The following is a 24736-nucleotide window of genomic DNA, read 5'->3' on the forward strand; positions in this document are numbered from 1 at the left end:
GTCAGAGCACTTCTGAAAAAACCTAAGCTCGACCCAGCAGCCATGGCTAACTATCGTCCGATCTCTCTTCTCCCATGGGTGAGTAAGCTGCTTGAGAAGCATATCAATTCCATTTTGGTTAACCATCTGGAGGCTAACAACTTACTCCATGATTCTCAAGCAGGCTTCCGCCCAAAGCTCAGGACTGAGGTTGCCTTGTTGACGGTAACTGAGTTAGCCCGGAAGCACATGGATCAAGGTGGCACTACGGCAATTATGCTGTTAGACCTGAGTACCACCTTTGATGCTGTGGATCATAATATCCTGGTTTCTCGCTTAAAACATATTGGAGTCGCAGGTCAGGCCCTCACCTGGCTGCAATCCTTCCTAGAAGGCCGGATGTTCCAGGAATCGGAGGGTGCCACCCAATCCAAACCATGGCCCCTCAACCGCGGAGTGCCCCAGGGCTCCTCCCTAAGCCCTACCCTTTTTAATGTCTATAAGGAGCCTCTGGCAGAGATAGTGCATCCTTTTGGCTTTGAAATTGTAACCTATGCAGAGAACACCCAATTAGTGGTGGCTCTGAACCACCCTGAGGGCATGCCCAGTAACCTGGGCAGCTGTCTAGAAGCAGTAACCAAATGGATGGCACTCTCCCATTTAAAACTGAATGGGAGAAAAAATGGAACTGATGTTCCTGGGAAAATCCATTTCACCTAGAGCCACCATTGACTGGCTGACCTGCATGGGTGCCCCTCCAGAACCAAAAGACCAGATCAAAAGTCTGGGAATATGGCTTAATAACAACTTAAGCTTTAATCAGCAAGCCACCAAACTCTCTGCCACATGCTTTGGCCTGATGAGGATGCTGAGAAAAATCTTGCCGACTGGGCAAGCTTAGCTACCTACACAGACCGACTCATAAATAATAGTAAATAGTAGTAGCACAGAGAATGATGGTAGAGAGGCAGGATAAGAAAGTAGAAACAGTCTACAAGAAGATCAAAGACTATTTTGTAAAAAATAGAATTAGGAAACAGTTTGGAATGAATAGAAGCTGTAGAAGTTAGGGATGTATAATTATATTAACAACAGAACAACTTACTGGGGCAGGCAGAAGAGCCTGCAGAAGACCTTTCCTGCCCACTCTGTTCCGCCGGAGTCTGGGATGTTGCTGCCTTGCCTCTGGGAGGTGCTGATGATCATGAAATAAACACAAACATGGATGATTGTTATTTGGAAATATTTGATTTCTTTGACCACAATCTAAAATTATCTTGGGGAAACGAATTAGCAACAATTGCGCTACATTTATATTACCTATCTGATCTGGTCAACTAGGAGGATACTGGTACAGTATTGCTGGATTCGCAGACCATCTACTTGGAAAGTTATGTAAATCACTAACTAAACCAACAACAAAAAGGTTCTACTATGACTGGCAGCACTCAGCAGTACGCAACGTGACAGACACAGTCCGACATCATGATTGCAGAGCATTAAAAAATGTCCTACTACTAATAACAAGTCATAATATACTCAACCTATCAATCCATCACTTTCTCTTTTTCTAAGTGGCAGCAGGAGTACAAAGGAAGGACTAGACTTGAGTCTCTAGTCTCTCAAGCATTACGCAGTTCAGTAAAGTACTTCACTCATACATATTCAGGCCAAATGAGCACAACATTGCAAACCAGTAAGCATAGTAGCAACGCCACTGAGGAGGCAAGCACCTGCAATCACAGAACTATTTAAACACTATTTTACCTGCAATGTGATCGAATAGGCAGCATTCTTTTCTTTGGGAAAAACATATATTAGCAATATCACACAGAGCAGAAGAATACAAAGTAGTTATTAAATAGCTACTCACCAAGGCCAGGGAGCTCCACACCTAGCAGGAGGAGCGGGTCCTGGTCAAGGACGTTGGCCCACCGGTGCGTAGCTTGTCGTAGGTGCGCCAGACCCCCGACTCCCTCCGCATGGCCCGGCACACCTTATCCCACCGCTGGCTACGCTCCCGGAGGCCATACCCTTTACCGGGCCTGCCCCCTGCTGCCACGGTCTTAGGGAGGTGGCGCAGAACAAAAAATATAAGGGTGGCCACCTCCACCGCGGTGAAAATCTCCCTGGCCACCACCTGCAGCCCCCTCAAACGCCTGCATGGGAGCCAGGTGCGGGGTGCGGGACCCTTCCCCTTCATCCGGAGCCATCGCCGTATGATTCGTACCCGTCCGTCCGAGTCTTGTAGTACGATCCGTATTCCGTCAATCCGTCCGAATCGTCGAGATCTGTACGTATTGCAAGGCTGAAACAGTGAACCGTACGACTCGTACACATGCCGTACGACCCGATGAGTACGATCCAGACCGGGGTATGAGGACGCGATTCGTACGGTCCACGTCAGGTAAGGTCGATTCGTACGGAAAACCACACAATCACTTACACACCGTCCGGTGCGTACACCCCATGATAGCAGGGGTACGGTGCGTACCCCTGCGATCATGGGGTGTAGACACCGTACCCCGCGATAGCAGGGTGTACGCACCGTACACCCAACGAACATGGGGTACGGTGCATACACCCCAAGATTGCAGAGTACGGTGCGTACACCCCGTGATCGCAGGGTTACGCACCGCACACCTGCGATCATGGGGTGTATGCACCGTACCCAGTGGGGCCGTTCCGTACCTGTTTCGGGGCAAACTCTGCTTTTACGGCTGTTTTCAGCTCCTGTAGAAAAAGGGTTGTACGGTGCGTACCCGACATGAATCGTACTTGCCGGGTCAGAAAAAGCAGCCGCAAACCGTACAGATGTCGCATACAGCGGGTTCCGAGGGAGATTTGTGCGGAGATTCGAGTCGTACGGTCTTTGTACGATTCGTACAGAGTCCTGCTCCGGGTACAAATCGTACTTTGTCGTACGTATGGGGGACGTTGCAGGGTACGATTCGTATGGGAAAAACACTCCAAACGACTATTCGGAGCGTTTTTTCCCGAATCGGATTCGACCCCAAAATCTCCCCCAAAAGATGCAGTACTGTGAAAAGGAGGTTGTTTATCCTGGACACCATATTGAAAAGGGTGTGATGCATTTCTGCAATTTTTAAACTGAATCTGCCCACCACCCAGAAGGAGGTTTGGATGTGGTTTGGAATTTTTGGGTATTGCCAACAGTGGATCCCAAAGTTTTCCCTGATTGCAAGACCTTTAGTGAAACTGATATGTAATGATGTACAAGATCCGGGACCATTTGATGATGTGTGTCTTGATTCATTTACGAAATTGAAAGAGAGTTTGTGTCATGAGCCCACACTTGGGATACCTGATTACAATATATTGTTCTACTTGTTTTGTCTTGAAAAAGATAGATGTTCATTTTAAATTCTCATTCAGAAACATGGGGAGTGAGTTGTCCAGTGGCATATCTTTCATGAGTGTTGGATCCAGTTGCTGTAATTCTTCCACGTTGTTTGAAATTGATCGCAGCAGTTTTTTAGCAAATGAACCAAGTAAAGGATTTGTGATGGGTCATCCTTTAATTGTTTATGCACCACATTCATTAAAACATTTTTTTTAAAGAGAATAAATCATAACAAACATTGGGCTGACACAACATGAACTGGTAATTCTTGTAGCAGAGAACATTTCCATTTGAAGATGCAATATCTTGAATCCTGCTGCACTGCTTCCGATTTCAGACAAATCTAAAGAGAAGCATAATTGATGATGAGTTGGAGCACGATTATATGGATGTGATTGAATTATGCACAAAACCAAGACCAGACATTTAAAGAATTTCATTAGAACTGTCAGATTTGACATTGTTTGTTAATGGTTCTTGCTCGAGAGACCAATGTGGAGGATTGAGAGCTGGTTATGCAGTGTGTTCTATTACAGAGACATTGGAGGCATCTTCCTCACCAAATGTAACCTGAGCACAAGTGGTAGAAATGATTGCTTCAACAAGAGCTTTTTGCTTGTTAGAAATGTGGAGGTGACGATTAATACCATAGCCAGTATGGTTTTGGTATGGTTCATATTTAAGGGTGACTATGGTCACAGAGAAGATTCATGGCATCCTCAGGTGCTCCAATAAAAAATAGCATGTACATATCGGACAAAAGTAGTGGCAGTCGTAAACTATCAAGCTCATAAGGCTTGCAAAGATCTGGTTACATTAGGGAATAAAAGGCGAGGTACTGCACAGACCTCTTTGAGTGAGATAAGAGAGTTGCAGGATGACGTTCCCAATAATGAGAAAATGAAATGCGAAAAATGTGCCTATAAAAAGAATGATCAAGAGTTGTATGTGAAAGTAGAACAAAATATGTCATACCTGACTCGATGTTGCAATCCATGTGTAAATATTTGCATATCAATCTCATGCAGGAAGAGGTAGGCTTGTTAGATTGTTTAAACATACTGGGAAAGCAAAGGATTTTGACATGTTAATGAAGATATATGTCGTCATTGTTTAGTTTGTCATTTAAATAAACAGGTAGAATACTGTTACTATGATGAAACACATTGGCAAATCAGAAGGCCCATGTATGGGATTACTGGCAGACTTTATTGAGGTGCCACATTGCAATTATTTGAAGTATATCTTAGCAGAGGTCTGCCTGTTCTCAAAATGCAAGGAACATTTCCCACTAGGAGAGCAGATAGCCTTAATGTTGTCAAATTGTTGTTGAGGGAATTGATCTCCAGATTTAGCCTCCAAACATCTAATGAGACTGATCGTGGCACATACTGCAGAAACAAAGTGTTGCAAATAATCTGTGCAGTTTTTCAAACCATGCTATGGTTTTGTTGTAGCTATCAACCACAATCCTCAGGTGTAGTGGAAAGAACAAATGCCACTCTCAAGAATAAGCTGGTATAGATTTGTGCTTCAACAGGATAAAAATGGCATGATGCACTGCGACTTGCGCTAGTGAAAATGAGATGCACTCGAAACAGAAAGAGAGGCTATCACCTCATGAAGTGATCATGGGCAAAGCAATGAGACTTGCACATGTAGCTTCAGCTGTATTAGTTTCAATAACCAATGACATTGTTCTGGATTATTTCCAAGATTTGGCTGATGTGGTGAAATCTGTGTCTTACCAGGTGAATTGAGTCACAGAAGACTATAAGGATAGACCCTGCCATGGTCTGAACATGGGTACTGTTTTTTTTTTATGCAAACTTGTCCATGGAGGCTGCCTCGATGAATGCTGGAGAGACCCTTTCTAGGTTATATTAACTACTTACAGCACAGTCAAATGTGCAGGAGAGTCTCCATGGCTCCACGCTACTCACAGAAAGATAGTGAGCACAGCTGAAGCAGTAGACAAGGCAAGAACGGAAGAGCACAGTCTGGAACAAGAAGACAGCTAAATCCAGGATTTCAGCGTGAATCCAGGGGGGTAATGTAGGAAGGTGGTCTGTTAGTAGGTGGAGATAGGTACCTTCAGCTATTAATAATACCACAATCACTAATAATGTACAGTCAAGTCTCAATAAAATAATCCTTGCTCTACCTTTGGTAGCTTAGCAGATGAGCAGTCAGGCTTGCCTTAGGAGATAGGTGTGTAAAACATTCAATATCACCAAAACACTAAATAAGTGAAAGACATAACACAATAAAAATCTAACACCAATTTATAAAAATAATGAATATATTTATAGTTAAGATGATGCCAGAAAGACAAAAATCCAATATAGGGAACAAGAGATATGAATTTTTAAAGAATAAACTATAGAATAGTGCCTAAAAGCATAAACCGCCACCCATGGATAGATCGGCGGGGCGCGAAGGGTCGGACGGCCGGGCTGGAGCCTCACGGTGCTGATCCACACCGATGGATGGTACTTGCTGGGGGAAGAGGCAAACTTGTGGTGGCTCACACTGATTCTCTGTATGAGTAGCACAGCTCCGGGTGTGAACAAACCTGTTCTGGGTCATGAAGAACCCAGAGCTTGAATTGAAGAGCTTGAGAAGAACTCCAAGGGCCCACAACCCGAGAGGCACCTCTTTGGGGCAGGAAATCAATACAGACATGTCCAGGAAATATAGTCCCTTGGTTCTTGGTTCATTTGGGAAGATCAGTATCTTCTAGAGCTGGCCAAGGGTTCAACAGTTCTGGATTGCCATTTAGGGACTAGGACTCAATCTCCCACAATGCACCTGTGCAGCCCAGGAAAATCCAGGTGTAGCTTGTCAGCTGGAGTAGTCTTGTCTTTGGCTAGTCCAGCTTATCTCTCCAGTCCCCATCCTGACCCTGGGTTCTCCCGGAAGCAAATCTACTCCCACCAAATGGCCTCTTCACACCTACCCAGGGAGCAGCTTGACTCAGGCTGTCAAAGGCTGGCCAATCAGGAGAGGCTGTTACATGGCCTTTTTATGTAACTTCAGGATAATAAGTTCTAAAACAATTTTCCTGTAATAGTTGTAATAAATCTGACCATGACAAGTTGTTGGATTTATTAGTACTATTACTTTGATATAGGTTGCTAGCTAACTCCAATCAAAGTTGAATCCAATTAAAGTTGAATAAAGCCTTCCCAAGTTAGGCTATGGGGCTAGCAGCACTAAAATGGGGAAGAACAACTTTGGATGTTTTCCCCTACCAGGGCATATAAAACATCTTTTATATTGTCCTTGCTTTTGCAACCAATGCATCTTACACTTAGGGCACCTAGGGTGGATCTTAGGGGTGACCTATATGTAATACAAAGGCAGTTTGTACTTTGGAAGTACCTTTAATTACAAAGTTGAATGTGGACATAGTTTAATTTTATCAAATATCGAAGAAAAAAGTATTGCCATACCAAAATATTGTATCCAAAATATTGTGCTATGGAAATATCGTCAGCAAGAATATCATTGCCAATAATATAGATTTTAAGTTAAGTAATATCATTTTTTAAATATCGAAGTCATTAATATCATTTGCAAAAATATAGTTATTTAAAATATTGTTTTTATATATTTTCATGTATTTTAGTATATATTTAAATGTATATGGTGTAAATGTTTTGTATAATTATTGTTCATGTTTTTTAATATATTTGTTAAATATTGTGTAGTAGTTACTTTTAATGTAATACATTTTTTGTGATCTTTAGTGTCGTAGTGGGTTTTGTGTTTATAGGGGTATAGGGTGGGAAGTCATTTAATCACAATACATTTAGAGGTCGATTCTGATCCTGGAAAAAAAACGTCCGTACTTCATCGTACGTATGGGGGACGTTGCAGGGTACGATTCATACGGGAAAAACGCTCCGAACGGCTATTCGGAGTGGTTTTTCCCGAATCGGAATCGACCCCTTAATGATTATTTTGTATTTAATATTATTTAATTATGTTAATTGTGCTATTGAATTTTTAATGTAAATTATATGTGCAGGTTGTGGGGTTTATAGGGGTAAAGTGTGGGAGTAATTTATTTTTTATTAATTGATAATTAGTTGTTAATTAATATTAATTCATTGATAATTAAATACATTAATTGTGCAATGTTTTATTTTTTAGGTGCAAGTTGTGAGCATATAGGGGTAATGGTTGAGAAGTAATCTATTTTAATTAATTAATAATTCATTGTTACTTAATATTATTTAATTGATAATTAATTATGTTAATTGTGAAATTGTTTTTTTAGATGCAGGTTGTGGGGTTAATAGGGGTAAAGGGTAGGGAGTAAATTAATTTCAATTGCTTAATAATTAATTGTTAAATACTATTAATTATTTTAATTGTGCAATAAAAAAAATTTCAGTTTCATTTTAGGTCTGTACATACATACCTGATTATAGTGGAGGGATTGATTCTTATGCTACTTGCTTAACTAATTTGATGTGTGAGATGTACTGATTAGAGTGGGAATAGTACATTTTACCCCCACAATCTAACACTTTCCCTACTATGGCATTTATTGGATTGGGAATAGTCAATTTTACCTCTCCACTGTCCAACACTTTCCCTAGTTTTGTACTGACTGGAGTGGGAATAGTAAATTGTATCCCTCCGCAATTCAACACTTTCCCTACTGTCGTAATGACTGGAGTGAGAATAGTGAAGCTACCTATCCGCAATCCAACACTTTCACTACTGTTGCATTTACTGGAGGGAGGTTTGTACATTTTACCCAGTTTTATAATTTTTTCTCTGCGTGAAGTGAGAGTAATACATTTTTTATATATCTGCTATAATAGTTTGCTTAGCTTTGTATAAATTGTAGTGGGAATAGTATATGTATTACATTTTACATTTTATCATTTATTTTATATTGTTATAATTTACATTATGTTTTTGTTTATTTAAAATTGTAATGTTTAGAATTATTAATATTTTTTTGTTTAAATTTGTTTATTGGGTTTTTGTTTGCACTTTACATTCAGCATGACAGTGATCAGAATTATTAATATTTTTAATGTGTAAAATATTTGTACTTCATGTTAAGTTGTTTACTTTTTTAATTCAATTAGAATAGTTTGTGTTTTAAAGATTTTATGTTATTGGTGTATATCTATCTATCTATCTATCTATCTATCTATCTATCTATCTATCTATCTATCTATCTATCTATCTATCTATCTATCTATCTCTATCTATCTATCTATCTATCTATCTATCTATCTATCTATCTATCTATCTTTATTTATTTGTCATATTTTTATAATAAAGAAATTAAATTATGTTATAAATTAGAATTATTAGTTTACTAATTGTTTTTAAGTAGATATATGTAAATATATATATATATATATATTACCTACTGGCGTTCCCCAGTAGGTATATATAGTTAGGATTAATTCCCTATGGGATTTTTGAAAATTCTATGTCTAATAACTTTGGCGTTTGTGGACGGAATCGGCTGAAATTTTCAGGAAAATGGTACATTTTGTTTCTGAGCAGCCCCTGAAAATTTGGGGGGGGTTCCTCAAGGGGGGGCCGAGAAAAAAGGGGGGTCCCAAAACGCGTTTTTCCCATTCATTTTTCCATAGGGCGGTTGGACTCACTTTTAGCTCGAACGGCTGAATGAATTTGCACGAAACTTGGCAAAATTGTAGGGACTGTTAGCCCGATGTGCCTTTGCTACGTCTCAATATATGTGCTCCAGTAGTTTTTGAGAAATTAACGTTCAAAACAAGATATATATCTGTAACAGCGCTCCGGGCAGCGATCCGGTCCGCTTACTTTTCGCGAAACTGAACTTTGCGCGCAGAAAGCTGATTGGCTCTCCGGTGTCTGTCAACATTCTAAACAGTCCGGAGCGGCCACCATCTTATCTCTCGGTAGGATCGAGAGAGAAGAAGAGGTGAAAAACGAAGGGGGAATTTATTGAAAGGGGGCAAGGTATACCCCTCTTGACCCCCTAGGAATGTTGTTGGGGTTATTAAAGGGTCCCGTGGGGAAAATAAAAAAAAAATGATTTTTCACGGTAGAAGCGCTTCACGGGCCGCGAACTGGGCCGCAAACTGGTAGCGAAACGGGAATTCGCCATTTTGTGCTTCGTTTTAATTGTTTAGAGACAAAAATTATCGCCGCACATCGGCCACAATGCATGAATATCGCTGAAAAGTCAGCGATATTCATGCATTATCCAGCAAATGCTCTTAGCCATGTTATCCACCTTCCATTGGATAACATGGCTAAAAACTGCTCTGTGCGTGAGCTTTATTTTTTTTTTTTGCTGCGTGACGTTTGTTAACGTTCGATTCGATGGAAATCAGGAAGTGTTGACCACCATTTTGTCACTGCGAGTAAATATTTTGTTATAAATGAATCCTTATTGATAAACATTGTCTGCGCCATCTTGCGTTTTTGTCCAATGCCACAATTTTGACGTGCACGGCAGCCATTTTAGATGCCTTGACCAGGGCCACTCTCTGCACGCCGCCGATCCTCAGCATGGCTCCCCACCCTCGCAAGCATCTCCCCCACGCACTGGTCACCCCCGCTCTTTCTCTCATGCATGGGCCATATACTTCCCCCCATCTGCGCTGCTCTTCTCTGAGAATCACACCCTGTGCCCGCCCGACACCTCCCTTTCACCCTATTCACTACCGCACCCTCTGACACTCCTCTTCCTCTGTGTCCGATTGTCCAGGCCGGACCTAGGCTATCACCTAGCCCTGCGAATGTAGTTTATGGCCCCAGCTGTAGAGTATCCAGACATGCCAACCCTCCCGATTCAGGCGTGAGACTACTGATTTCAGTGCTAGTCTTTCGCTTCCCGATTCCTGCAAGGAAAAACCCGGGGGCATATTACCAACAACTAGCGATAATTTTTGTCTCTAACTTGTTTAGAGACAAAAATTATCGCCGCACATCGGCGAATTTTATCGCACATAAACCTTGCTATTAGCAAGGTTTATCGCAAATGCGATAAAAAACGGCCGCAATGCATGAATATCGTTGAAAAGTCAGCGATATTCATGCATTATCCAGCAAATGCTCTTAGCCATGTTATCCACTTCCCATTGGATAACATGGCTAAAACTGCTCAGGGCAGGTGTTAGGTTTTGGAGATATTCGCGCTTAGCGCGAATATCTCCAAAAGTTGGTAATAGGAGATAGCGATGGTTAGGGACTGTTTCCAGTCGCTAAAATCTTGGCACGCCCACTTTGCATGTCATTAGTGATAAATATCACTGATATGCAAAGCGGGGCCCAAGATGGTCGCTATCTCCTTTTAGCTGTCACTAACTGGTGTTAGCGACAGCTTGGTAATAGGGAGATAATTTTATCTCTTTTTTTTTGGCTTTTAAAGCCAAAAAAGCGGAAATAAACCCCCTTGATAATATGCCCCATGATTTCTCGGGGGTTTCAGCTGACAGGGCTTGGTATTGTGTTACGTGCTAATTCTTCCAGGAAACGTCAGAGGGTCGATGCAGGGGTTCTAGAAGGGGTGATAAACCATTTAAGCCTCATGAACAAGCGCATGGTCTTTTAAAGATTTGTGAAGTACTCGGGGCGGCGGTGTGTGTGTGCCCTCTTTCAGGAGCGGGCGGGGGGGGGCACTGCCAGCAACTTGCCAGGCCAGGCAGTGTTCAACACGTGCATCACCCTTTCTCTGCCTGCTATTGCGCTCCATGCTTCGGAAAGGTAAGAAAAAGAACGTGCATTTGAGTTTGAAATGTCCGATCTTGTAGCAGTACACTTGCAAAGCCCACACATGACAATAACCCGATTCAAGGCCCCATTCACCCGATTTTTTAAACATATATAGCACTCCAACAAAGTTAGATTTTAAAACTTTATTAACTTTTAACTATAATGAACGGAACAAAAACTGTAAAAACATTTAAACATTTTTCACCCAAAAAAGCAACAATGGTCAGAAGCTGTCTTTTGTGCGAATAGTCCCAAGGCAGCACAACGTGCAGAGTTCTGGACGGCACCCAGGTGATGTCGCCTGGGTGCCGCACTGGTTTTGGGATCCTACAATGCTGCTCCGAAAATTGGCGTGGGGCGTCCCGGGTGGTGCGGGGGGGAGGCCTCGTCAGTAGCGGTCTGTTGTGCGAATAGTCCCAAGGCAGCAGAACGCGCTGAGATGTTGATGGCACCCAGGTGATGTCCAGTAAACTGCCGCACTGGTTTTGGTATCCTACAATGCTGCTCCGAAAATTGGCGTGCGGCGGCCCGGGGGGGGGGGGGGGCGTGGGGGAGGCGGCGTGAACGGGCCTCTCCAGGTGGCGGCCATCCAGCTGAGTTGCGCCCGCTCTTGCGGCTACAGCGTCTCGCTCACCATGTTGTTGAGTTGCTCCCACTCTTGCAGTGCAGCGATAGGCGGCTGCCACATGACTCTTAAAATGGCGGACGGCTCTTCGGTTTTGGGCCTGGTCCACTGAAATGGCCCTGGGACACCTTGGAACTCGGACGCTTGCCTGCTAGGGCTTGGGCTCCATTCTCGAAAAGCGTCCCCTCAGCCGTGAAGATTCTACAAAAGTCTTGGGGGCCCCCGACTCCCGCAGGCTTCCGGTGGGGAGCGGCTGCCATGATTGCTCGCGGAATGACCACGACGGAGCCACGAGATGGTGGTGCTCTCATGCTGACGCCAGCTTCAGTCTGAATGATCCAGAAACAAGGTGGGGCTTTCATCGTTTGGGAAAAAAAAATGTTCTAAACCAATGAAAAGTGTTATTTTTAGGTCATATGACCAAGCCTTCCATCTTTAGGAAACCAAAAGTAAAATGAACCAATGAAAAGTTTTATAAACAAGTCACATGACCTGTTATGCGGCATAGGGCTAGAAAAAGCGTAGAAAATCCGTTGGCACGTGAGGCGGCGTCAGTAGCGGACCGATGTGCGAATAGGCCGAAGGCAGCACAACGCATCGAGATCCGGATGGCACCGAGGTGGTGTCCAGCAAATTGCCGCACTGGTGTGGCCATCCTACAATGCTGCGCCGAAAGACGGCGTGTCCAGCTGAGTTGCGTCCGCACTTGCGGCTACAGTAGGCCGAAGGCAGCACAACGCGCCGAGATCCGGATGGCACCGAGGTGGTGTCCAGCAAATTGCCGCACTGGTGTGGCCATCCTACAATGCTGCGCCGAAAGACGGCGTGTCCAGCTGAGTTGCGGTCACTCTTGCGGTACAGTGAGTCGAACGCGCCGAAATCCGGATGGCACCGAGGTTGTGTCCAGCAAGTTGCCGCACTGGTGTGGCCATCCTACAATGCTGCGCCGAAAGTCGGCGTGGGGTGCCCCGTTGGCTTATGAGGTGATGTCAGTAGTGGACCGATGTGTGAATAGGTCGGAACCAGCACAAGGCGCCAAGATCCGAATGGCAAGTCCTGGATGTTGAGTGCCATAGTTGAGAGTTCTGAGCAGTGCTTGTAAGACTGTCTGAAGCTTATTTGCACCTGCTGCAGCTTCACTATTGCCCTGGTGTGGCCAAAGGTCGCACATGACATAGGCGGCCGGCTCCCGAGGTCCGGCGGAACTTTTTTCCTTTTCCTTTCTGCTTCTTTTCCTACAATCCGTTTCATCTGAAGACACGACCAGGTCCCTGAATGTGTGCAGGGGGACGCTATTGATTGAATGAAAATGGCGGCTTGACACAAAGCTGACTCAAGCGTTGCTGTTGATGCTATACAGACAAAAATTGGTTTTCAGTTTGTACATTCTTCAGGATTTTTTTTCCATCCAAGTCTGATTGAGAGTTTGTAGAAAAATGGCTTCAGATTTTCCACATACTACTCTTCAACATTCTTCCTAAATGTAACAATGTGAAACTCACTAGGAGAACGACTGTTTCTGTTTCCTTTCAAAATGCTGCCAACAATATTTTCTGAATGGAAGACACCATCTTGTAGCATAAAGGGCCGAAAGGGGTTCTGGTCTGGCCGATGGTTGGTGGAGACATTTTGACTATATCTTGGACCTGCCCGGCCTCGCCCAAAATGGTGCCGGTATAAATGGGACTCGTAACTCCTTGCCCGCAAATGTATATCTAGAAAATGTTATTGTAAGTGGCCCTGTCTTATTTTAATTACAAAATGTATGTCCACCGATTCCGCAACTGTTAGACACCTTAGTTCTTGCAACCTAATGGCCCGCTCGTTACGTTCCTCTACAGTGTAAATGTCTCCTCATCATATACGATTTCAGTTTGCTCCGTGGCCGGGCCACGTGGTTATAGGCCCGTATTTGTATACTGACATTTTCACAATAAAGGTTTTTAAAACAAAACACGGTAGTAGTATTTACATTGGTAAAGTTTTTACTTTTAGTCACTGTTTTCGAATCAGTAAAAGGCAAGTGAAATAAAGCAGTCCAATTACATGACGGATAAAAGGTATAATATGTAGGAACGCAGTAAAGATAAATGGTCAAGGGCAGTTGTGTTTTCCACTCCTGCAACATAAAGTGATCGATAAGAATCTGATAATCAGGCGTATCGGCGACTAAGACAGCAGGCCGAGTATCTTTTACTCAACGGCTCCGTCATGGAACGAAGAAACGCCCTTTTTCTTGAAAAAGGAATATATTTTACTTGCAGGACAGTTGTACATTTTCCGGGAAAGTACATTAGCATGGAATATTATAACATATGTTTTAAAAAAAATAATGTTCGAAAACAATAAAAAGCGTAATTTTTAGGTCATATGACCAAGCTTTTCATCATTAAAATAACAAAAGTAAAATGAACCAATGAAAAGTTTTATTAACAAGTCACATGACCTGTTATGCTTACGTTACGCGCTGCGCGCCGCGCCTCGGATCACTTCCGGGTGCGCTAACGCGGCGTGTCATATAACGCATTACGTGACAACGTAGGTCAAGAATATAGTCAAAATGTCTCCACCAACCAGCGTTCGGAATACAACCCCTTTCAGCAGTCCAAAAAGTTCTGTTAAATGACAACAGAGGGGACAGGCAACAAGAACCATCAGTCAAAGAGGGGAGGGCAAGTTCTTCTCTTCCGGGTCATGTTGGGGCGCTACCGGAACTGATCGAATTGGTAGTCTACAGTGTTTCTGGATGTTTCAGACTAAAGCTGGCGTCAGCATGAGAGCACTTCCATCTCGTAGCTCCGTCGTGGCCATTCCACGAGCAGACATGGCAGCCGCTCCCCACCAGAAGCCTGCGGGAGTCGGGGGCCCCCAAGACTTTTGTAGAATCTTCACGGCTGAGGGGACGCTTTCGAGAATGGGACCCAAGCCCTATCAGGGAAGCGTCCGAGTTCAAAGGTGTTCCAGGGCCATTTTAGTGGACCAGGCCCAAAACCAAAGAGCCGGCCGCCATTTTGAGAGTCCTGTGGCAGCCGCCTATCGCTGCACCGCAAGAGCGGGAGCAACTCAACTACATGATGAGCGAGACGCTGTAGTCGCAAGAGCGGGCGGTAAACAGCTGAATGGCGGAAGAGGCACAGTGTAGCAAAAGCGGGCAGAATGGCAACTGAAACGGTAAAGGGGCGCCCCACTACAGTGTGTCTTCAGGTCAAACGGATTGTGGGACAAGGTCCAGAATTGAAGAGTCATCAAAAGGCAAAAAGTTCCGCCGGACCCCGGGAGCCGGCCGCCTATGTCGGGGGCGATCTCAGGCTACACCAGTGCTATAAGACTTGGGGAGGGTGTCGGAGCCAAGCGTCTTCTCCGAGTCCGTGCCATCACACCGTCCCTCGGGGGCCTCGGTCAAGCGGTTTAGGGAGGTACCATATAACATTGTTTTCAAATGCAGTCAGGTCCACAAACGACCCTCACTTACTTTGAGAATAGTGAAGCTGCAGTAGGTGGAAATAAGCTTCAGACAGTCTTATAAGCACTGCTTTTGTAAACATTTTTTGTTTTTTTTTGTATTTTTGCACAGTTTTATATATTTTTTTTGTTTTTGATGGAGGGGAAACAACAAAGCACAGGCATTGAAAAAGGCTCAAACTCAGAACTCTGAACTATGGCACCCAACATCCAGGAGCTTGCCATCCGGATCTTGGAGCCTTGTGCTGCTTCCGACCTATTCACACATCGGTCCACTACTGACATCATCTTATAAACCAACGTTATGTAAATAGTTTTTTAATAAAATGTTTTACCCTGTTTCTTTGCTGGTGTGTTGTCTATATTTTTAATATTTGCATAGGGTTTGTCGTTATTTTGGGCGGGATGGGTGATGGAGCCGAGCTGTCATGCAGCCCTCATGGTGTGGAGCTCAGTTCATCTCACTATTTTCGTATTTCTCATGAAGGGTTGTTTATAATATTTCTATTTTAGCGAGGTCAAAAAAAGATCCAATTAGTGGCGTACTGATTTTGCTCGATTACTTTTATTTTTTTACACGATTTTTCCCGATCTGCAAAGACTAAACAGAGTATTGCAACTTTGTGCTTGTTTGTAAATAGAGAATGAACCAAAGAGAATCAATTGTAAAACAGTAAATGCTTGGATAATAATCAATCAAATGGAGAGACAAGCAGGCACGACGGATTACAACGGGGGCAAAGGCCTGCGTTAACTACCGTTCACTATCTGCAAAGAGAGAGTACTACTAAGAGAAAAGAGGGGAGGGGGGGGTGCAGCGTTCAAAGCACATCAGCGTGCATAAATACGAAAATGTTTTTATCTATCACGTACTTGACATTTTAAAGCTTTTCATATTTGCTATTAAAAAACCAATGAAATTCACAGAAAAAACCATAGGTTATAGTGGATATATAGTTAGGAATTTGCATTTACAAAACCTTGAAAATTCAATGAAAAAACCATTGGTTTTAGGCCATATATAGTTAGGGATTTGCATTTACAAAACCTTATTTTACTCGCATAAAACCATTGAAATTCCATATATAGTTAGATGCGCTAACTATATATCGCGCACCCGCAATCCACTGCTGATGATGTCACATATTACATCATTCATGACATGGTCAGTGACATCACTGATGACATCACTGATGACATCTCAAATGACATCACTGATGACATCTCAAATGACATCACTGATGACATCTCATTTGACATTACTGATCACATCACTGATGATATCATTCATGTGATAATACGATGAACCTCTTCAGACTCTAATATAACCTTAGATACAATCAGTGTAAACAGACACTCACAGACTGTCACTCATCCATGGAGTTACTCACACACCTAGTCAGTCATGCAAAGAATCAATCACACCTCCATTTCCTCAACTATACAGTTATACAAACTTTACTTATTCAAACATATACTAACACATATTTACTCTCTTATACAATCCCTGATACAAGTTCACAATGATCCATACAGCCACTCACACATTCACTGGCTCTTATGCACAGTTATTTATATATGTCAACTCTCACATGTACTGTGTTTTACATATGTACTTACTTTGACATGTAGCACTGAGATATCCATTCACTCACCAATACACTCATGCACACAGTCAACCGCCCATACAGCTGTTTCCACATGCACTTTTGAAACCATACATCTAGTGAATCAACTGCTCACACATCTATGCACAGAGTCATACACCTCCCAGCCACCCACACACACACTCAGTCTCCCATACAAATACTTGGGCAACCAATCAATAACCCATATAGTTACTCATATAGCTACTTATCAACACATGCAACAGTTTACAGAACAACAGACATAATGATGCACAAATTAAGACAGTTTAGTCACTAACCCATGCACTCAGTGAGACACATTTAATCACTCACTCATACAGTCAGTCATGCACCTACTAAATCCTTCATCCAGACACTTATACATCCACTCATTCTTCAATATGTAAGACATATTTTAACTTTACAGAAACATACAGTCACTGGATGTTGTCATCAGTGATGTCATCAGTGATGTCATTTGAGATGTCATCAGTGATGTCATCAGTGATGTCACTGACCATGTCATGAATGATGTAATATGTGACATCATCAGCAGTGGATTGCGGATGCGCGATATATAGTTAGCGCATCTAACTATATATGGAATTTCAATGGTTTTATGCGAGTAAAATAAGGTTTTGTAAATGCAAATCCCTAACTATATATGGCCTAAAACCAATGGTTTTTTCATTGAATTTTCAAGGTTTTGTAAATGCAAATTCCTAACTATATATCCACTATAACCTATAGTTTTTTCTGTGAATATATATATATATATAGATATATATTAATTATTATATATGTGTGTTTACATTTTTTTAATTAAGTTTATTTGTTATATTTGTTGTTGAATTTATATTACATCTATTTTATTTGTTAAATTAATTTTATTATTTAATATATGGGGGCTTACAGGTAGGCTGTATTGACCAATTAGAATTATATCAATTACCATATACCTTTTAAGGACAGAGCACTGTCCCAGGGCCTGGTAACCAGAGTCCAGGGCACTATAGGAGTCAGTAACCACAAGTATCAGCCATATATCATATATATATATATATATAACTTTATTTCGATCACGAGGATCTTAAAAAGTACACAGCACAAGACTGGTTAAGAACAATATAAAAAATATAAAAAGCATGTTTAAAAAGCACATTACTGCCATAAAATACAGTTAAAAAATAAGAATGAGGAAAAAGTTCATTCATACAATACATTTGGAATGCTGACCCATAGAGCATGGAATTATTTGGCCAATCCAAATACTATTACCCTACATTACATGTGTCAGTAAACAAAATTCTCATCACGTCGAGGTAATGGCCAGGACCAACCAATCAGCACAATGGGATTATCCACTTTCCCCTCAGGATTTTATATTTGGGACAAAAAAATTGCAGATGCACTATAGATTCTGAACTGGCTTTGCAAGACGGACAAAGATCGTCAGTAAACGCATAACAACGCCACTTGTTACAAAACAATAAAGTAGGTAAGTTCTTATAACGGAATTGTAGAAAATGTTTACGTGCCAATGGGGGAACAATTTTATCAATGATATCCTCATAGCTAGAAACAAATTTCAAATTAAAAAAATCCTGGGTCAAAATACCCACCGATTTTGGCATCTCCTTCTGTGCTATTGATTCCCAGTACATCACTTTAACCCTGACCTTTGGTATAGAGACAGACTTTCCGGATTGAGCCAGAACATCTCCATCCCTAGCCTTCTAAGTAGGTCTCTCAAGGAGCTAAACCATGGGATGGAGGTTTACTTGGGGCAGTTTCAAGAGACCAATCTTAGCCTCTTGGTAAGAAGTATGTTCAACAGACCACAGACGATACAAAAATATTAATACTTTGTAGTCTAACTTACAGGCCAGCTGTCTGTGAGCGATGTTGAGCTGAAGTGGGGTCAAAGGAGGTAAATAAAGAAGAGTTCTAAAAAAACAATTTTCTATGATAGTCAAACAATTTGTGTTGCCACTACCACAGAATTCTGCTCCATAATGAGCCCCCCTAGAGCTTCGATATTGTAGATTTCAAGTGCAGGAGACACTTTCCTAGACATCGTAACTTTATGAATTTTTACTAATGTGGGTGATCTGCTGAATTAGTGACAATTGTACTCTCTCAATGTGAGGAGCCCACAGTAGGTTAGATGTCAGGCAGATACCCCGATAATCAAAAACCTGTACTTGCTCCAAGTTACTACTACCGACATACAGAAGTCTTCTCGATGGTTTAGCGATCCCTCTTGTAAGATCATGCATTTAGTTTTGGCCTGATTTAGTACCAGGCCCAACTCCTCACAGAACCATATACAATCATTAAAAAGTTGTTTAAGACCTTACAGGGTTTGGAGATTAGTCAGGTATCTTCGGCGAAGAGAAGAGCAGAGGCTCTTACCACGCCTATTTTAGGGGCATCACACTCATCTCTGTCTAAAAAGTCTACCAGCCCAATAATAAAAAGAGTAAAAGTCGTAGGCATTAGCACACATCCCTGTCTCACTCCAAGTTGGATTGTGAATTGCTCTGTTAATTGATTATTCTCCCCCCAACTAACTTGAGCTGTATTTGATGTGTGCAATCGAATTAAAATATCTAAAAGATTACAGAGTATGCCCATCTCTTTTAATACTCCCCAGAGTCTGGCTCGGGGTGCTAGGTCGAACGCAGACCGTAAATCAACAAAAGCCACATATAGCTTCCCACCTTTGATGGCCATTTACTTCCAGTAGATACAGAGGAGGCGGAGGGTCTGATTCAGAGTTCTAATATTAGAGCGAAAACCTGCCTGGTAGTGGCTCAAAATTTGGGACTCTAGGATCTAATCCTGGATCCTTGACAGTGTCTGCTTGCAAAAATTTTCTGCAGGGAATCAAAAAGGCATATGGGCTTATAACTACCCGGGTTAGCTCTGTTACCCTTGTTGTAGGTAGGGATAATTTCAGCTATTTTCCTAAATGGGGGAATATTCACACCAGATATGATTGTATTAGGGAGCATGTTAATGTAGGGGCCCCAGAGAGTTAGTTCTTCTCTCTACAGGTCATTGGAAAATTTATCGGGACCTTGGACTTGAGCCGGAACACGTGAACGGATCACTACTTGCGTTTCTTCCAAGGAAAATACCAGAGCTTTGGCTGCTCCAGATAGGACCCCGCCCCTCCTTTCACTAGCTTCTCCTTTCTCCATGTTGCAAAACTCATAGAGGCGCCCAAAGTGAGACACCCACTCCTCAGACTGTACTGTGAACTCCAGCACAGACTTTCTACCATTGAGCCAGTGGGCTGCTTTGTTCCAGAAGATCTTAGAATCTTTGGCTGTCACAGCCCTTTGTAGAGAGGGCCATAGGGAACCTCCCCTGCTCTTCCTGGCTGTCTCCATCCCTTGCCTATACTTTGCTCTATATGCCACCACAACTGGACTCACATTGGATTTTCCTACCCATACCGTATACCCCTTTGCTTTCCTGCAGTCCTGACTGTACAATGCTACCTCGGTTGTTTATTATTTACCTCCAATTTTTGCTCGTGGCTGCTTCGTCTCTGGTGTATTTGGCCAGCTCTTCCAGCTCCAAACAAACTTTGCCTTTGACTATTTCCAAAACCCCCGGAAGTTCCTCCACCCAGTCCCGTCTAATTGTTCCCTGGCTATTTGTGATGAATAAGGCACCCAAATCAGAGCTACTCATTGTATCAGGTTCATAATCACCCTGCTTTATGAGGGAGAGTATGAAAGCATTATGGTCACTGCCGGTTCTTTTGGCCACTGACATGTCATGGATTAGAGGCCAGAGTTTGTGGGCAACCAAACAATAGCTGTTTCTACGGACATGGCCAGGTCAATTTAAAGTATGATCACCTTTTGGGTCAGATTTCATTTTCCCATTAGTAGCTCTCAGGTCATGTTGCAATATGAGGGCCAACACCGGACCTCCTTTCTTTGACCATCTAACTGTGGGAAGATATAACTTTGGGATTTGACACTGAGGATCCGACTCCTCTGTCAAGTCTGATGGGGTGAGGGTGAATGGTTCTTGAAGAACCCTGCGGCATTAGTTACAAGAGATATTATCACTGACTGTTTGAATTGTGATACATGTATGGATATCCCTTGGTTCTCTGGAGTGTATAATAGCCTTTGCAGCATTAATCAAGGGAGTGTCTTTACCAATCATACTACAAATGATCTCCCACATAAAAAATTATCTACAACATGCTTTATACACACTGTACAGCTGAGAAAGATTATGCGGGGAATCCTTGAAGACAAATGTCTCTATTTATTTGGCCTACGATTTTTTGATCCTACCCATGCTTCGCTATTTGACAATTCAGATGAGTCATTGGGAGCGGGGCTTATTATTCCACCTAAGGGCAGGCACAATTAAATGTGCACTTTGTTTTCCCCTTGGCCACCACAATGAACTTGATTTTCTGCCTTGCCCGTGTGATGGCCTGAGTGGACAATCTGTTTTGTATTATTTATTCTTTTGCAAATTTTATATGAAATATATCAAATGGTTTTTAACTTCGTGTTTTAAAAAATATAAACCCATTAGCTTGGAAAATGCTTATCTAATGATATTAACCCTGGATGATGTTGAACTTATCTTTCGTACTGGCACTTTTCTGCAAATAGCTGTTCGAGCAAGACAGACGATGCTTGACCCGTAAATTTGGTCCATTTTTGTGTGTACTTTGGGATTTTATGATGTTTTCATTTTTGCAGTGTTTTTACGTATTTGTACTTTTGTGGATACTTGGATATCTGAATAAAGTTGATGATGATGATGGAATAATATCACATCGTGTGAGTTCACAAAGGTACACCAGTCTGGGTCTACTAACAACTTTGAGATCCCTGCCACATTCCAAACCAGGACCCTTAGATGTAGGTGACACGCTTTAAAGTTGCTAATGTCACTACAAGGAACTGTGATTTCCCTCCCTCCCTTGATTACGGGAGGACTAGCAGCCCTTTCCCTCCGTGAACCCACAACAAGTGGCTCATAATAGGCCTCGGAATTAGTGGCCAACCCAGGGTGGAAAACACTTCTGACTGGTGCGGGATCATGGTTGGCCCAATGGACCTTACTTTTTTATCAAGCCTCCTAACTGAAGTCATCTTTGCCTTCCTATGTCACCCATATTGATTTAGGGCTCCCTCTGCGGGGCAAGCCTGAGTGGTACTGTATCTGACCTTTCTGGGGGTCTGTATCTAATAGTATAGAGGTGTTGACAGTTGGAATAGTGCAGGAGTCAATTGACATTAAACAACTGTGTCTATAATGACAAAAACTTACTTTAATCACATCCATTAATGTCCCCGAAAGGGACAATCTTTCAATATACTTGATATCATCTCCTATGATTGAATAGTAGTGTTGAGTAGTCCTAAACCAATGAGTGACCTTATTCTTAAGTGAGTACTGATCTTCGTACCCATCCTTATGGAGTTTGGGTACCTCTGTAAGGTATATTACTGCTTTCTTACCCTGGACAGCCAATCTAGTGTAGGCGCCATCCCTCACTACCCCCTTTCCAAAAATAAAACCAGGGCCAGACTTGGGAGAGCACTAAGGGTGGGCGTAAAATCCGTTTCGCGGGCGAATTTGCGGATTTTCCGTGATTTTGCGATCCGCGAATCTCGCGAAATCGCGGTAAAATCCGCGAATCAGCGGGGACGAATTTTCAGCCAAGCAAGGGTTACAGCAGCAGGTGCAAAAGTTGAACCTAATTTCTTTGTAACCTTTTACAAAAGGGTTACAAACAAATTAACTTCAACTTGGACACCTGCTGCTAATTGCTTCCTGGCGCCTCGTTATCTACTTGCAACTATTCTCTGACCCTGCTCTGACCCTTGAAGCAGGGTCAGAGAATAGTTACAAGTAGGCAACGAGGCACCTGTCCAAGGAATTAAACCTCATCGGGAAGCACTTACAGATATAAAACACAGGAAGAAGGGAGAGGATGGCAAATACACCCATTTTGAGTTGTCAGGAGGGGTTAAACTAAAAGAGACCTTTACAGCACAATTTTCATATGCATTTTGCTAAAAATAAAAAGCTGTATGTTCTGTAGGGGCAACTCAGGAATCTGGCCCTTCAGAGATCCGGCCTCTCTTTCTTTCTCTCGTTCTCTCTCTCCCTCTCTCTTTCCCTCCCTCTCTTTCTCTCTCTTTCTATCTATCTATCTATCTATCTATCTATCTATCTATCTTTCTCTCTCTCCCTCTCCCATAAACGACTGCATGGGTAACTTTGCTATGCAAGCGGCTCGCGAAGACGCAAAAAGCCCCGCGAACACGCAAAAAACCCCGCGAACACGCAAAAAGACAAAAATCCGCAAATTCGCACAAATTCGCAAATTTTGCGGATCGCGAATTCGCAAATCTGCAAATTCGCGGATCGCGAATTCACAAAATTCGCCCATGCTTAGAGAGCACCCTTCATCTAGTGTTATCTCCCTCCCCTCCTCTGCCTTGGACGGTGCCTCGCGGAGCTACTGACATAGTGATATAGGTATTACTAGAACAGTGACCTCTTGGACAGGAGGGACAGGAGTGGGCCTAGGAAGGGAAGCACTATGCGCTGGTCTAACTTCATCCATCTTAGCTGGTCTCAAGCACATAACATTAGTACTATCCCCACCTGATGAGTGAACCGCTGCAAGATATTTTCCACTGCACACCAAGTGAATCATGTCAATTATTGAAAGATGTACAATTGTGTTACAAAACATGTAGTGTGAATAAAGCTCCCATTATGCAACCAAAGTATAATTTTCAAGGTCTTCCACTGAAGTTCCATTGCAAACGTGTTAGGTCTATTGGCCATTGTTTAAAAAATGCTATAGTTTGTGTTGTGCATCTCCGGAGAGTAGCTGCTGAGGGAGCAGTTGAAAGATACCTCTTATCTTTGAAGATGGGCTAGTACTAAAGATCTAGAAAAATTGCCATTTCTGATTTGCTGATTGAAATCCTAACCATGATCATACCATGCGGAATTTGCAGACTCTATTAAGAGCTTGTGTGAATTGTGTTTACAAACTCTAGGGTTTCAGAACCGTATGGTAATTTTTTTATTGTTGCATCAGCTGCTGATAGGATGACTTTGCATTCCTTCTTGCCTGAGACTATGTCCATTTTGTCTTAGATTTTTCTGATGAGAGGATGTAAAATGTTTTTGTACTTGTATAGCGCACAGCTACCCGCAGTGGGTTTCCCGGCACTTGTACGAATACCGCAAGGGAAGCCTTCCTGGCTTTCCCTGTGAAGTATCCACTCCTGGGCACCCTCATGGTGCAGACCAGGCATCCCTCGCGTTGTGGGGGCCGTTGTGGAGACTAAGCAAGCTATTGCCCAGAGTTGCAGCGTGGGACCCATGATCAGAATAGGCACTAAGGCAAGAATATCCGGTCAGGGGAATTAATGAGCCCGAGACCCACCGGGGCAGGAATCGAACACTGGTCCCTGGCCAGAGCTCTGCATCGAGGTCTGCCTGCTCTAACCATTGAGCAACACTTCTCCACGAGAAGTGTGGATGTCACTACTGTTTCTGAAATTGTCTCTCTATTTTTGCTTACATTTGACTAATCAGGACAAAGCTTTATGACTGTGCATTTCTGTAGCTGAGCCTTCAGGATGATTCATGCATTTATTTCTGTGTACTAATATATTAATATTTCTGTAATACATCTATATTTGCCCTAATTTTCATTAGAACTCAGTTATTAATGCTACCGTATTTTATCTTTTGCACTCTACTAAATGATGTTATTCTTCAATGAGGATTGTTGTCTCTAACCTCTAGATAATTTGGAGAGTTTGGAGCCGAATTGATCAGTTAACAGTGAGCCTGCTCCCACAAAAGCATTACACAAAGATCCATTCCAGTCTTTAGGAGTGAGAAGGCACAAGC

This window comes from Lissotriton vulgaris, chromosome 9 (assembly GCF_964263255.1).
Source record: "Lissotriton vulgaris chromosome 9, aLisVul1.2, whole genome shotgun sequence".
NCBI classification, from domain to species: Eukaryota; Metazoa; Chordata; class Amphibia; order Caudata; family Salamandridae; genus Lissotriton; species Lissotriton vulgaris.